Here is a 12,369-nt window from a genome sequence, read left to right as displayed (position 1 = left end):
GGGGTAGTTATTACCATTTCCTTTCCCTCACTAAAAATAAAACCCTATTCTGTAGGATAATTAATGTCTTTTCTATCCTCCAGGCACATGTAAACCGTATATAGTTTGTGACCAGACTGTGTTCTCAAGCTGTCAGTTCCCAAGACCACTCTGAGATGGGCTGATGGGGGCTCCAAGTAAGGCTGGAGGAAAAGCTGACAGGTTTTCCCCTCCCATTCCCATAACCAGGTGATTCACTCTAATATGTTACCTATTAGCTATGTCTGGACTACTTATTTTAAAAATTGTATCAGTATGTGTACCTTCATTAGTGTTCCTTCATTGTAAGCTGACTGCATACAAATAGAAACCTAGATAAAATATGAACAGAATAGACATTTATACAATTTAAAATCTGGAATATTTTCTCTAATGTCTTCTTTCTTCATTAAGGATAGTTTGCTTTAACTCATAAATTTTCTCAAGAACTTCCAGTCTCCTTATTTACAAAAGTACAGTATCATGAAATGGGCCCACATTTACTAATCTCAGATTTCGAAAGGATTCCAGAGTCTTCTAGCTCCCGGGCATGTGAACTATTAGAGACTGATCGTTATTGTTTTCTCGCTGACTTGGTCATTTCCTTTTTGCTAATCACTCTTAGAATCATTAAGTGCTGTTCTGTCCATTTACTTGGATATTTTGCATTTGTTATGGGGCACCCTGTTTTGATTCTGATTTTCCTTCTTCAAGTGCCTTCTTTTCTTCTTTAGGTGGACTACTAACAGGAGAAATCATCTGGGGACGACCTAGTAAATGAAAATCTGACTGATCTATACCAGCCATTGTGGCCAACTGCCCAAGCCTAGACGAGAGGAGGAAAGGAGAAAAGACAAAGGTTATTATAATCACAGAAGAGCAGTTTAGATTTCCCCAGACTTACAATCATGAAATACTTCTAAAATCTTTTTTTTTTTTTTTTTTTTTTTTTTTTTTTGCGGTACACGGGCCTCTCACTCCTGTGGCCTCTCCCATTGCGGAGCACAGGCTTCAGACGCGCAGGCTCAGCGGCCATGGCTCACGGGCCCAGCCGCTCCGCGCCATGCGGGATCCTCCCAGACCTGGGCACAAACCATAGCCCCTGCATCGGCAGGCAGACTCTCAACCAGCCCGCCACCAGGGAAGCCCTACTTCTAAAATCTTAAAAGCTAACATCCTACTCCAGACTACAAGCCTCTCTCTCCCCCAAATCCTCAGCCCTTTCCAGATTCATCCTCTAGGAGACATCCCACTGTCTCACTAGAAGCTTCAATATGTTCCATGCACCCTGTCCACTGCCTGTCACACCTCCATTCCTACACTTCTTTACCACCTTTCCTCCAGTTTCCAAGAATGTGTTTGTTCCTTCCTTCCCAACACCAACACCAATTCATTCACTGACAAAACACCACTCCAGGGCTTCCCTGGTGGCGCAGTGGTTGAGAGTCCGCCTGCCGATGCAGGGGACACGGGTTCGTGCCCCGGTCCGGGAAGATCCCGCGTGCCGCGGAGTGGCTGGGCCCGTGAGCCATGTTTGCTGAGCCTGTGCGTCCGCAGCCTGTGCTCCACAGCGGGAGAGGCCACAACAGTGAGAGGCCCGCGTACCGCAAAAAAAAAAAAAAAAAAAAAAAAAAAAAACACCACTCCATCAACTATCAATCTCCACTTCCCTCTTTCAGCAAAATTGCTCCCGGTTGAGAACCACTGACCTATATCTCCCCTGCAGATTAATAATCATTTTTATGTCTAAGGCAAAGATAACTTTAATTCAAACTTATCAAACAAGCAAAAGAAGTGAAAGATAGGAAAATTCTTATGCATTCCCGACTATTTTCAATGAAAACTGCCTTTAATTTAGTCTTTACAAAACAACTATACCTACTAATTACTGTCTACAGGTTACTCTTTTATAATGGGCTCCCCACTCTACCAAAGCAGGCTTCCCTATTTGCATTTCTTAAAAAATTTAATTCCTCATTTTAAAACGTCAACTATATTACCTATAATTACACTAAATTTGGCTAAATATAGCCACGTAAGTGATGAAAATTGCTCCAGTTCCTCAGCAAAGTACCATTAGAGTCGCAAAGAGAAGAATGCCATGAAGAGAAATGAACTAACCCAGCATCTTTAAGGAGAACCAGGAAAGCATGGAACTTCTGAAAAGAATTCTCAGTGCTGCCCCAAACACCTTCATCATCCAGGATCATGCTTGTCAATGAGTGGGCATGAAGGGCTTCAGACAAAGAGAAAGTTGTGTTTCTTAACTGGGCATTTTCATGTTCCGGCTATACAAGAAGACTGAAAACGTCTGACATGATTTTTTCTCATTGTCATCAAAAGTAGTCTTGCCTTGGGCTTCCCTGGTGGCGCAGTGGTTGCGAGTCCGCCTGCCGATGCAGGGGACACGGGTTCGTGCCCCACTCTGGGAAGATCCCACATGCTGCGTAGCGGCTGGGCCCGTGAGCCATGGCCGCTGAGCCTGTGCGTCCGGAGTCTGTGCTCCGCAACGGGAGAGGCCACAACAGTAAGAGGCTCACATACCGCAAAAAAAAACCCAAAAAACAACAAACAAAGAAAAAGTAGTCTTGCCTAGTTTCAAGGAACAAAACTAAAACACTCAAAATGTAATTATTTTATAATTAATGTAACCCTCCGCCAGTAAAGACAGAGACCATATCACATAATAACCAAAGCCCACAGGCACCCAACAAAGTTTCCTATATAACCCTTAGGTGGTATATAAATAAACCCAAGTTACCGTTTTATTAATGATCTTTCACAAAAGATCACATTTCTAACTGGTTCAATTCATAATGGAGCCTCATTCCACATTAGAAAATGACCTGCTTTAAGTTTCCCTTAAATTAGAAAGTGAATTATAGAATCTGATTTGAACAAAACATATTACAACTCTGATGAATGTTAAGAATTAACTTTAGTGAGTAAAATATCTAATGCTTACGTTTAAAAGTCCTAAATCATACCCAACCCAATTTATTAAATGTACGATCACCAATATTTTCTTTGGCTTCTTGAACATATTCACCCCCGTGCACTCTTCCCCTTCCGCTCAGCATCTACGCACTTAAAACCCCCTGTAAGCTCAACTCTCGTATTTCTCAGAAAGGCCGTTAATGTTCATGATGCCCCTTTTGCCTTACATGAGCAGGTACTCAACATTTATTGAATGAGTGTCTGCCAATCCACTGGATGCACTTTTAAAAATTCCTCCCTACACTCACCCTGTGATAAATTATATTTAGATAGAACTTTTTAGATTATGCCCTGCTTTCATGCACATTACCTAATGTAATTCTCATAGTATATATTTTTATCTTTCATTGCATTCTTAGAAGTTTTCCAATATCTTAAATTTATTTAAATGATTCACTTTCCTAATTCATTGCCAGGAGAGTCTCATCATGTCTTTTATGTTACTGTATATACAATACATGCACAGAAAGTGCCTTCTTCCATCAAAGAATCATGAACAGGAAATAAGCTAATGTCATATAAAAGCACACACACACACACACATACACAAAACCAGATTTTCACATCTTTAAAAACATGCTTTCTGGAATATAGATCATATGATCACTAAATACCAGTAAATGCAAAAGTCCATATGATACCACCGATTTGCAACATATTACAGTTTTAAAGCTTACAAAATATGTGTATATGGCTTAAAATCAAATCAAAATAAAACCAAAACACTCTCAAAAGCAGATGAAACGTGTTTACCTCACTGACTCGTCTATCAGCCTTCAGTCTTATTACTCTTTCCTCCTCTAACTGCTTTAGGCACTCCTCCAGGGTTTCCTAAACAAACAGAGTCAATATTATAACTAATTCATAGTATAATATCCAAAAGCCTTTCCAGCTATTGGTCTCATCAGGATTTATGGGCAGAGCCAGAAGTGAACTCAGATTTTAGTCTGCTACTGGTCATATTATACCATGCCAGTGAAATGAATGATCAAAATCTATCAAATTTGCAAAGATTTATTTAAATTCCACTCTTTCCAACATAAATTTGTGGCAGCCCACCATAAAAGGCATATGCATATAACATAGTAAGTCAGAAATAAGAAGTTACGACCAAGAAAGAAAAATTCTATTTTTATTTGTGGGTCTCTTTATAGCAGGAAGTCCTATTAACGAACCTGCTTAGCATACCTGAATTGCATAATTGCAGATTCAAAAGCATGTTTTAAAAAAGTAATCACTTTTAAAGCAATTTACAGTCAAGCACTGTTCCTGGAGTTCCCTGGGTATTAAATAATCGAATCATCAAAACCCTAAGAGGGGGCTTCCCTACTGGCACAGTGGTTAAGAATCCGCCTGCCAGTGCAGGGGACACGGGTTCGAGCCCTAGTCCAGGAAGAACCCACATGCCGCAGAGCAACTAAGCCTGTGCGTCACGACTACCGAGCCTACGCTCTAGAACCCACGTGCCACAACTCCTGAAGCCTGCGCGCCTAGAGCCTGTGCTCCGCAATAAGAGAAGCCACCGCACCGCAACGAAGAGTAGCCCCCCGCTCGACGCAACTGGAGAAAGCTGGCGAGCAGCAACGAAGACCCAACGCGGCCAAAAATAAATTTATAAAACAAAAAACCCTACGAGGAAAGAACGATCACTAACTCCATGTTATTTTACAGATGAGGGAAACAGAGGCAGAGAAGTAGAGTAAGTAGAGCAGCACAGCCAAGGTCACACCACTAAGTAGCAGAGCCACACTGTGGACTCAGGAAGCTGGCTGCCATTCCTGCTCACGGCGGTGGTAGTCTTCCCTTCACCAAGGTCACTGAAATAAAATGAACACTGATAAACTATCTTAGGAGTTTTAGGAGCTAAGACACTTCGGTCCTTGAAGTGGGGACACTGCTTGCAATAGGCAGAATTCTGACAGAGCCTCCAAGATGACCACTTACTGAAGTACACAAACCTTCCACTTATCCAATCAAACTCTAAATGTAGGTGCTGTAGTGAAGGGATTTTGCACATGGAATTAAGGTTCAAAATCAGTTGATCTTTTAAGATAGGGAGATTACTTTAGGTGGATGTGGCCTACTCAGGCACCCCACGAAAAGGACCTGAACTCTTCCTGAATTGAAGTACAAAAGGGACAAGAGGGAGACTCTCCATTGCTGGCTCTGAAGAAGTCCAATGCTGCGGCAGAGAAGGCAAGCGAGAGGCCTCTAGGAGCTGAAACTCTCCCCCGACTGACAGCCAGCAAGGAAATGGGGACCTCTGTCCTGCAACTGCAGAATCTGAATTATGCCAACAAGCCGGAAGAAGCCTGTAGGCATTCTTTCCCAGAGCCTCTGGACGCTAACACAGCCAGACTGACATCTTGATTTCAGCTCTGTGGCCCACACAAACTATGGTGAACATCCAACGTTTGGGGCTCAATATCTTACACTTAAATTTCACGTGCTTTAACACTCTCAGGAGGGAACCCACATGTTCCCGTGTGTATCTGAGCAGGAAGCCCAGTCACGCTGTGCCTGGACTTCTGACCTACAGAACTCTGAGCTAGTCAAATAGGTATTGTTTTCAGTCAGTAAGAGTGTAGTAAAAGAATTAATATTCTACTCAACCTCCAGGTTCGTGAACAAAATAAATGATTGTCATTGTTTTAGGCCACTGTTTTGGGGTGGTTTCTTACGCAGTGATAAACAATCATAATACCTATACTTATGAAAACAGTAAGGTATATTTATACATGTTAACTGCTTTGAACAATCACTTAAAGAATGAGGAACTCTATTACCTGCCATCATTGGGAGAGGAGCTGGTATCACTTTCTGGAGAGTAGCTTTTGGTACCTAACAACAATCCTACATCAGGAGTTTACCCTAAGGAAATCAAAGATGTGGGCAAAGATTTATCTACCAACATGATGTCATAAGATTGTTGATAACCAAACCCTAGAAGAAAGCTAAGAGCCTCCGAATTGGGACTGGTTTAAATAAAAAGAGCTCATCGTCTGAAGGAATGCTCTATGAAGCCACTAAGAATGACAAGAGGTCTCAACCAGAGTTCATGAATGGGCTTCAGGAGTGCTACATTCAAAATATATCTGTGCGTTTTTCCTGGGAGATGATGCATAAGCTTAATCAAATTCTCTGATGTAGAAGAGTAGTTAGTGACATGGCAAAATATTTCTGATACTTTTTTAAGACAAAAGAACAGATTAGGTGTGTGTACATGCAGAGGTGGCTTTTATTTCCTTCAAGAAGTTATTCATTGTTTTCAAACATTTGCTCAGTGAACATATATTTTTATATTCAGAACATGTTTAAAAAATTGACAGTCTAAGAACTTCAAATTCTTTAATGTTTCATTACTAAAGCCAGTCAAGTTTTCAATGGGGAAAAAGGGGAAAAAATTGCAAAATTCCTCTACTTTTAATATAATGGTTTAGTCAATCTTCTAAAACTGATTTCAAAGAAATTCTAAACAAATAAACAAAAAAACAAAAAACCCTCAGCACGGTCAGAGGAAAGTAGACTAAAATTCCTGACTGGTTCTAAATAGCACATCAAAGTGCAATTACATGCAACAGTTTCTCCCTCTAATGGAGGGAATTAGAACACAGTGTTCAATTTTTGTGAAAAAGTGTACCCTCCTCCTACAAAATATTCAGAATTCATGTCCCTTACATGGAAATATGGAACCAAAAAAGTTAGAAAGTAAAATTGCTTGATATTCTATTACTTAAGTAAGACTAATGATAAGGCTTTGGAATAATTTTCCTTCCTTCCATCTGCTCTCCATTCCACCCTTCTGTACACCAGCTAGGGTGATTTTTCTGGGGCAAAGCTCCCATCATATTGGATATCAAATTTTATGTTCAACTTTTCTCCATTTAACATTGTAATCAATCATTTCTCATATAATCAGGGGATTCATAACCTTGATTTTTTTGTGTGGGCTACAAAATATTCCACTGAGTGGGTTTACTGGTTAACCATTTTACAGATTTAAATTCTTTCCAACTTTTCAGTATTATCAGACAAAATAACCGTTTTTATGCATGAAGGCTTTTTTCCATATTGAGAATAACATTCTTACAATAAATCCATAAAAATGAGTTTGAGATCAAAGCAAATGAACATTTTTAAGGCTCTGAGGTACCTATCTCCAGACTTCTTTCCAAAAGATTTCTGAGATTTTACACTGCCATCAGCGATGTATCACTTGGTATATAACCTCTACTGTAACTGTTGGCTTACTTCCTCACTTAGAGTGCAAGTTATTTGAAGATAGGGGGTGTATTTTATTAAGGTTTATCCCCAGCACCTGTGCCTAGCACAACGTAGACGGTCAATAAATAATTGCTTAATAAGGAAAATCCCTGCCACACACGTACATATAAGATGTACGTGTGTGAAAGACAGACTGTGTGTTTTTCTCTAACTGGATAGATGAAAACTTGTCATCTTCTTTAATGTGCAATTTTTTTGCTTATAATTAGTCATTAAATTTCTCTTTTAGATTATATTGTAAATATTCAGATTCTCTGAGGCAAATGGGCCTGGCACTACCCATTAGCTACATAACCTTGGACAAGTTGTATAACTCTAGGCCTCAACTTCCTCATCTATAAAATGGACATAAGCTCCCATATTACAGAGCTCTTGTGAGAATTACATGAGTTAAAACACATATAAAATTAGAAGAGTGCTTGGTACATAGAATATGTGCAATTAATGCTGAATGAATGAACATGCGAATGCAAACAGTAGTGAAGGGCTTAAAATGAAACGGTCTCATCCCACTCCCACATCCAGCACTCAAGAAGCGACCGATTCTTTACGCAGTTTTTAATTGTAAAATACGATATGGGTACTGAGAAGTGCACAGAACAAAACTGTCAATGTGACAAATAAAAAGAGAATACTTACATAAGCACTACTCGAATCTGTCAGCATCGCAAAAACCCCCCATATCCTTTTCTCATCACAAGCTCCTTCCCTCTTCCCGGTTAAACACCAACCTCATTTCTTGACAGTCATTTCCTTTAACCTGCATGCATCCCTAACAAAAGAGTTTAGTTGTGTCAACATCTAACTTTATGTACAGGATCATAGTATATGAAGTCTTTTCTATCTTATTTCTTTCTCTCAACGTTGGTTTAAAAAATTCATCCACATTGCTGCCTGTAGCTCTAGTTCATTCAATTTTATTGCTGGATAGTTTTCCCACTGTACAAATACACATCATTTATTTAATTTTTGACTCTTAATGGACATTTGGTTTGTTTTCAGTTTGTGCTAATGCAAATCATGGACAGGAATCCTGCTGTACCCGTTATTCTGGTGCATTTACACAGGGCGGGGGTGAGGGCTGCTGGCTCACAGGCTATTTATATACCTTCAGTTGATGGAGAGTGCTAAATGCTTTCCAAAGTAGTTGTGTCGATTTATACTCCAGTATAAACAGGGTAGAAGATTCCCATAGTACTTCAGGTCTACAATACCTGATACTACCAGACTTTTTATTTATGTATTTGTCAATCTGATTGACATGTAGTTTCCTTGGTTTTGACTCACTTTTCACTTATTACTTCATGAAGTCGTACACTTTTCTGTGTTTACTGGCTGTATGGATTTCCTTTTTTATGAGGTTTACATCAAATATTGTTATTTTTTATTATTTTATTATTATTATTTACTTTTGGCTGTATTGGGTCTTCGTTGCTGCGTGCAGGTTTTCTCTAGTTGCGGCGAGCGGGGGCTACTCTTCATTGCGGTGGCTTCTCTTGTTATAAAGCACAGGATCTAGGCGCGCAGGCTTCAGTAGTTGTGGCACGTGGGCTCAGTAGTTGTGGCTCACGGGCTCTAGAGCACAGGCTCCGTAGTTCTGGTGCACGGGCTTCGCTGCTCCGTGGCATGTGGGATCTTCCCGGACCAGGGCTCGAACCCGTGTCCCCTGCCTTGGCAGGCAGTTTCTTAACCACTGCGCCATCAGGGAGGTCCAACTATTGTTATTTTGAATTCTTCTCCATGTCCAAGTAATACTCTTACATGACTATTTTCTCACTAAATTGGAGGCGTTATCAGTTCACTTTCTAACTTACTAATAAGTAAGGGTTTAGTTCCTCTACACTCTTTCCTATGTCCACACTGCTCAGTAAAGTTATGTCATCATGAGTTATTCCACTGCTCATGATCTCTTTGACTTGTAGTCATATACTTAAAAACCTACATTGTTGATCAACTAGAAGCTCTCTCAACGTCACGCTTTGTAAAATGAGGACATTCTTACCATCTTCCCTTTTTTCTACCTCCTGTCTACCTTCCAAACCCAGCTGTTACGTTGTCAAAGTTGAAATTTATATTCTGTTCTATGTGCAGTTAAGTCTTCTGTTACTTGAGAGTCAGTACGGAGTAAGGTTTAAGAGAACAGGCAGAGAGCCTAAACTCAAAGCCTCGATCCAACCTTAAATTAGGTACAGCCTGGGCAAGTTCCTTCCCTGACTTAGCTTCCTGCTCTCAAAAGTGGGAATGATATTAGCACCAACCTCATAAGGCTATTCAGAGGATTAAATGAGTTAATATATGCAAAAACACTTAGAGCCTAATATATGCTAAGTACATACTAGTACACAATACATTTCAGTACATACCAAGTTAATACTAATACATACTAAGTATAGTTTACTTTAGTTATTTGTGATTACATGCAAGTTGGCAATAAAAGCTGCAAACCAAGACAGTATTGCCATTATTACAATGAAATTAATATTGCCCACTGCAGATGTACTGTGTCTCTGTGTATAGACTATACCTCGTTCCATACTGTGCCAGTGTCACTGTCCTTGTGCAGGGTGACCACATACCCCAAGCCGCCTTGGGCTGTTCCAGTTTATACCTGTTGTCCTGATGTTACAGCATTAGAATGCCTCCTTACACTATTGAAGTGTAAGGAGTTTGGACAAGTTCCGGTTTGGACAACAAATTATATAGGTGGTCATTACCCCTGTGTGTCACTGAAAAGGGGGACATCTATAGTGTCAAGTTGAAGTGGATTCTTCCCTTCCTCACCAATAGTAGGTTAAAAATCAACCATGGTTCAGTGTGCTTCAGGTTTATGTCCGTATAGCCTTTTCTCCTCTGGAGTTCAAGTTCCTTCTCCTCTTCCTCTCCCTCCTCCCTTCCAACAGTGCCTAACACCTAGTAAGTACGATATGCCTCAAGGTATTTCTAAGCTCTCAATCACACAATCAATAGAAGCCTCTCCACTCTAGACTAGCTGCAATCTGCACTGAATCCCCTATTACCTTCCTTCTTGGTTTATTGCCTCATTTTGCTGGATTATGTCTATAAATAGCTTAAGGTGTAGCACAGGAGGTCAATTTTTCAAATTTCTTTGGGTACAAAATATCTTCTTCAGCCTCCACGTATGACTGATAGTTTGGCTGGATACAAACCCCTAGGGTGAAAATTATGTGCCTGAAAAACTTTGGAGGTATCTTTCTAATGCCTTCCAGGATCCATGGTGCTCATGACAAGTATGATAAAGTCAGATTGTAACCTTTTTTTTTAGGTGACCAGTATTTTTCTCTCTGGAATGGATGTATCCTCTCAGTATTTTATTCTATTTTAATTTATTTTTTCAGTATTTGAAAGTTTCACAATGAAGGGTGCCTAGGTATGAGTCTATTCTTACTCATCTTGCATAACTATTTTCAATCTGAGGCCTGATGTCTACTTTCAGCTGTGGGGAATTTTGTTGCCCTTTGACAGCTTCCCTCCATTTTTTTTCTGGGTCTGGACTTTCTAATAGTAACATGTGGGATCTCCCAGATGCAGCCTCTCTAACATATTTCTATCACATTTTCCATTGTGTCTTTCTTTTTTATATACTGAGAAATTTTTTAAATTCCTACTGAATTTATTTCAGCAACCATATTTTCATTTCCAGGAGACCTCTCTTGCTTTCTGACCATTCTCCTTTTCATTAATACCCTAGTCTTATTTTATAGTTGCTAGCTCTTTTTAAACCTCTCTCAGGATGCTAATTAGGGTTTTTTCTTAAATTATTCTGTGCCCTAAATTGTCCCTGGTCCTACTAGGATATGTTTGCACTCTTTCCCCCTCTCTCATGTTGTAAGCTTTACTCAACTAACAGGCAAATGACAGTTATTTTCTATTTAAGAATGAGCGCAGAAAGCTCCCTGAAGTCAACGATTGATTGGCTTCTTATGCAGGAAGAAGCGGGGAGTAACTGTAACAGGATCTCCCCCAAAAACAGTTTTCTAGGGTGTAAAAACTCACAGTAGCTGCCCCAGTTCTCGCCAGTTTCACTGTCTTCAAAATGAAATCATCTCATTTCAGGAGGGTTAGGGCGGGGCAGGGAGTCCACTCCTCCAAACACATCCCTTCAATGAGCTCCCCTATTGGTCACACTTTTAACTAACTCCACCCTCTCTCCTACATGCGCACCTGAGCATGGGGCTACTTTTTCAGGTGGGGTCAGAATCCTCCTCAGTTGCACGTGGTCCCTGTGCATATTCTAGGTGATGCTTTTCCTCTGTTCTACTGCTTCAGTTTCACACTCTTCCACCTGTCTTCTTTCAAAACTATGTTGAAATCTCTTGATAGTTGTGTGCATATATACTTAAACACTTTGATACCATCATTGTAGTGTCTTGTCAAAACAGAGAAGAGCTAAAAGGGTTCTCAGTGCATTCTGAATCTGCTATTCTGTGGTCCCAGTGTTTAAACTTCTTGGACTTCCCCACTGTCTATTACTGCTTTTACAAATACAATCTCATGGTCTATTCGTGAAGGAAATGAATACACCACATCTAAAATAACAAGGAATGCGGGTTAGATGCTCTAGGGTCTAGTCATACTCTGCCATTTACTAATAAACCACTTACGTTCTACAAATTGTAGGTGCGCATTTATAAAACGAAAGGGAGTAAATCTACATGAACTATAGATTTCTCCTACTCTAACATTTCATAATTTTCTAAGTTATTTTCTTAAAATTTCTCTATATTATCATTAATTTTAATTAAAAAATAAAAATCTAACTTTCTCTTTTGAAAATCAAAGAGTAGTTCCCGTAGTCCTACAATAATGGGATAATTAGTTCTGAAACCTGTCAAGTGTCATGTTTCATACGAAGAGAAAATCATATTAAATAATTTTTAAAAATTAAACATGGACTTTGTAGCACAAAGACAAGGTCCCCCCCAAATGGTGTTCCTTTATTTACTAGAAATGTTCAGCTCTGCATTAAAGTTGAAATAAAATAAATATATTAATTTTGAGGTGCAAAAATTTCTTATAAAAATCAATTTTTCTTTTCTGTCCATACAAACA

At 39.6% G+C, this 12,369-nt stretch overlaps 1 protein-coding gene and 1 pseudogene across 2 annotated transcripts in view; one reads left to right on the top strand and one right to left on the bottom strand.

The window, feature by feature from the left end:
- Positions 1-12,369, top strand: part of LOC308620761 (uncharacterized protein) — a gene marked incomplete at its 3' end in the record, with an annotated part of 448,069 nt that overhangs the window by 112,336 nt on the left and 323,364 nt on the right. The window lies entirely within an intron of this gene.
- LOC308620057 (centrosomal protein of 78 kDa-like) overlaps positions 1-12,369 on the bottom strand; it is a 220,436-nt pseudogene that overhangs the window by 1,087 nt on the left and 206,980 nt on the right. The window contains exons 13-16 of the transcript in view: positions 3,769-3,846; positions 2,140-2,306; positions 673-844; positions 303-350 (exon numbers count right to left, since the gene is read on the bottom strand). The product of the transcript in view is annotated as a centrosomal protein of 78 kDa-like (transcript). The remainder of the gene's footprint in view (positions 1-302; positions 351-672; positions 845-2,139; positions 2,307-3,768; positions 3,847-12,369) is intronic.

Source organism: Mesoplodon bidens (genome assembly GCF_964165515.1).
Source record: "Mesoplodon bidens genome assembly, chromosome: 7".
In the NCBI taxonomy this organism is placed as follows: domain Eukaryota; kingdom Metazoa; phylum Chordata; class Mammalia; order Artiodactyla; family Ziphiidae; genus Mesoplodon; species Mesoplodon bidens.
The sequence above is the reverse complement of the archived record's forward strand: the minus strand, read 5'-3'. Positions and strand labels throughout refer to the sequence as shown.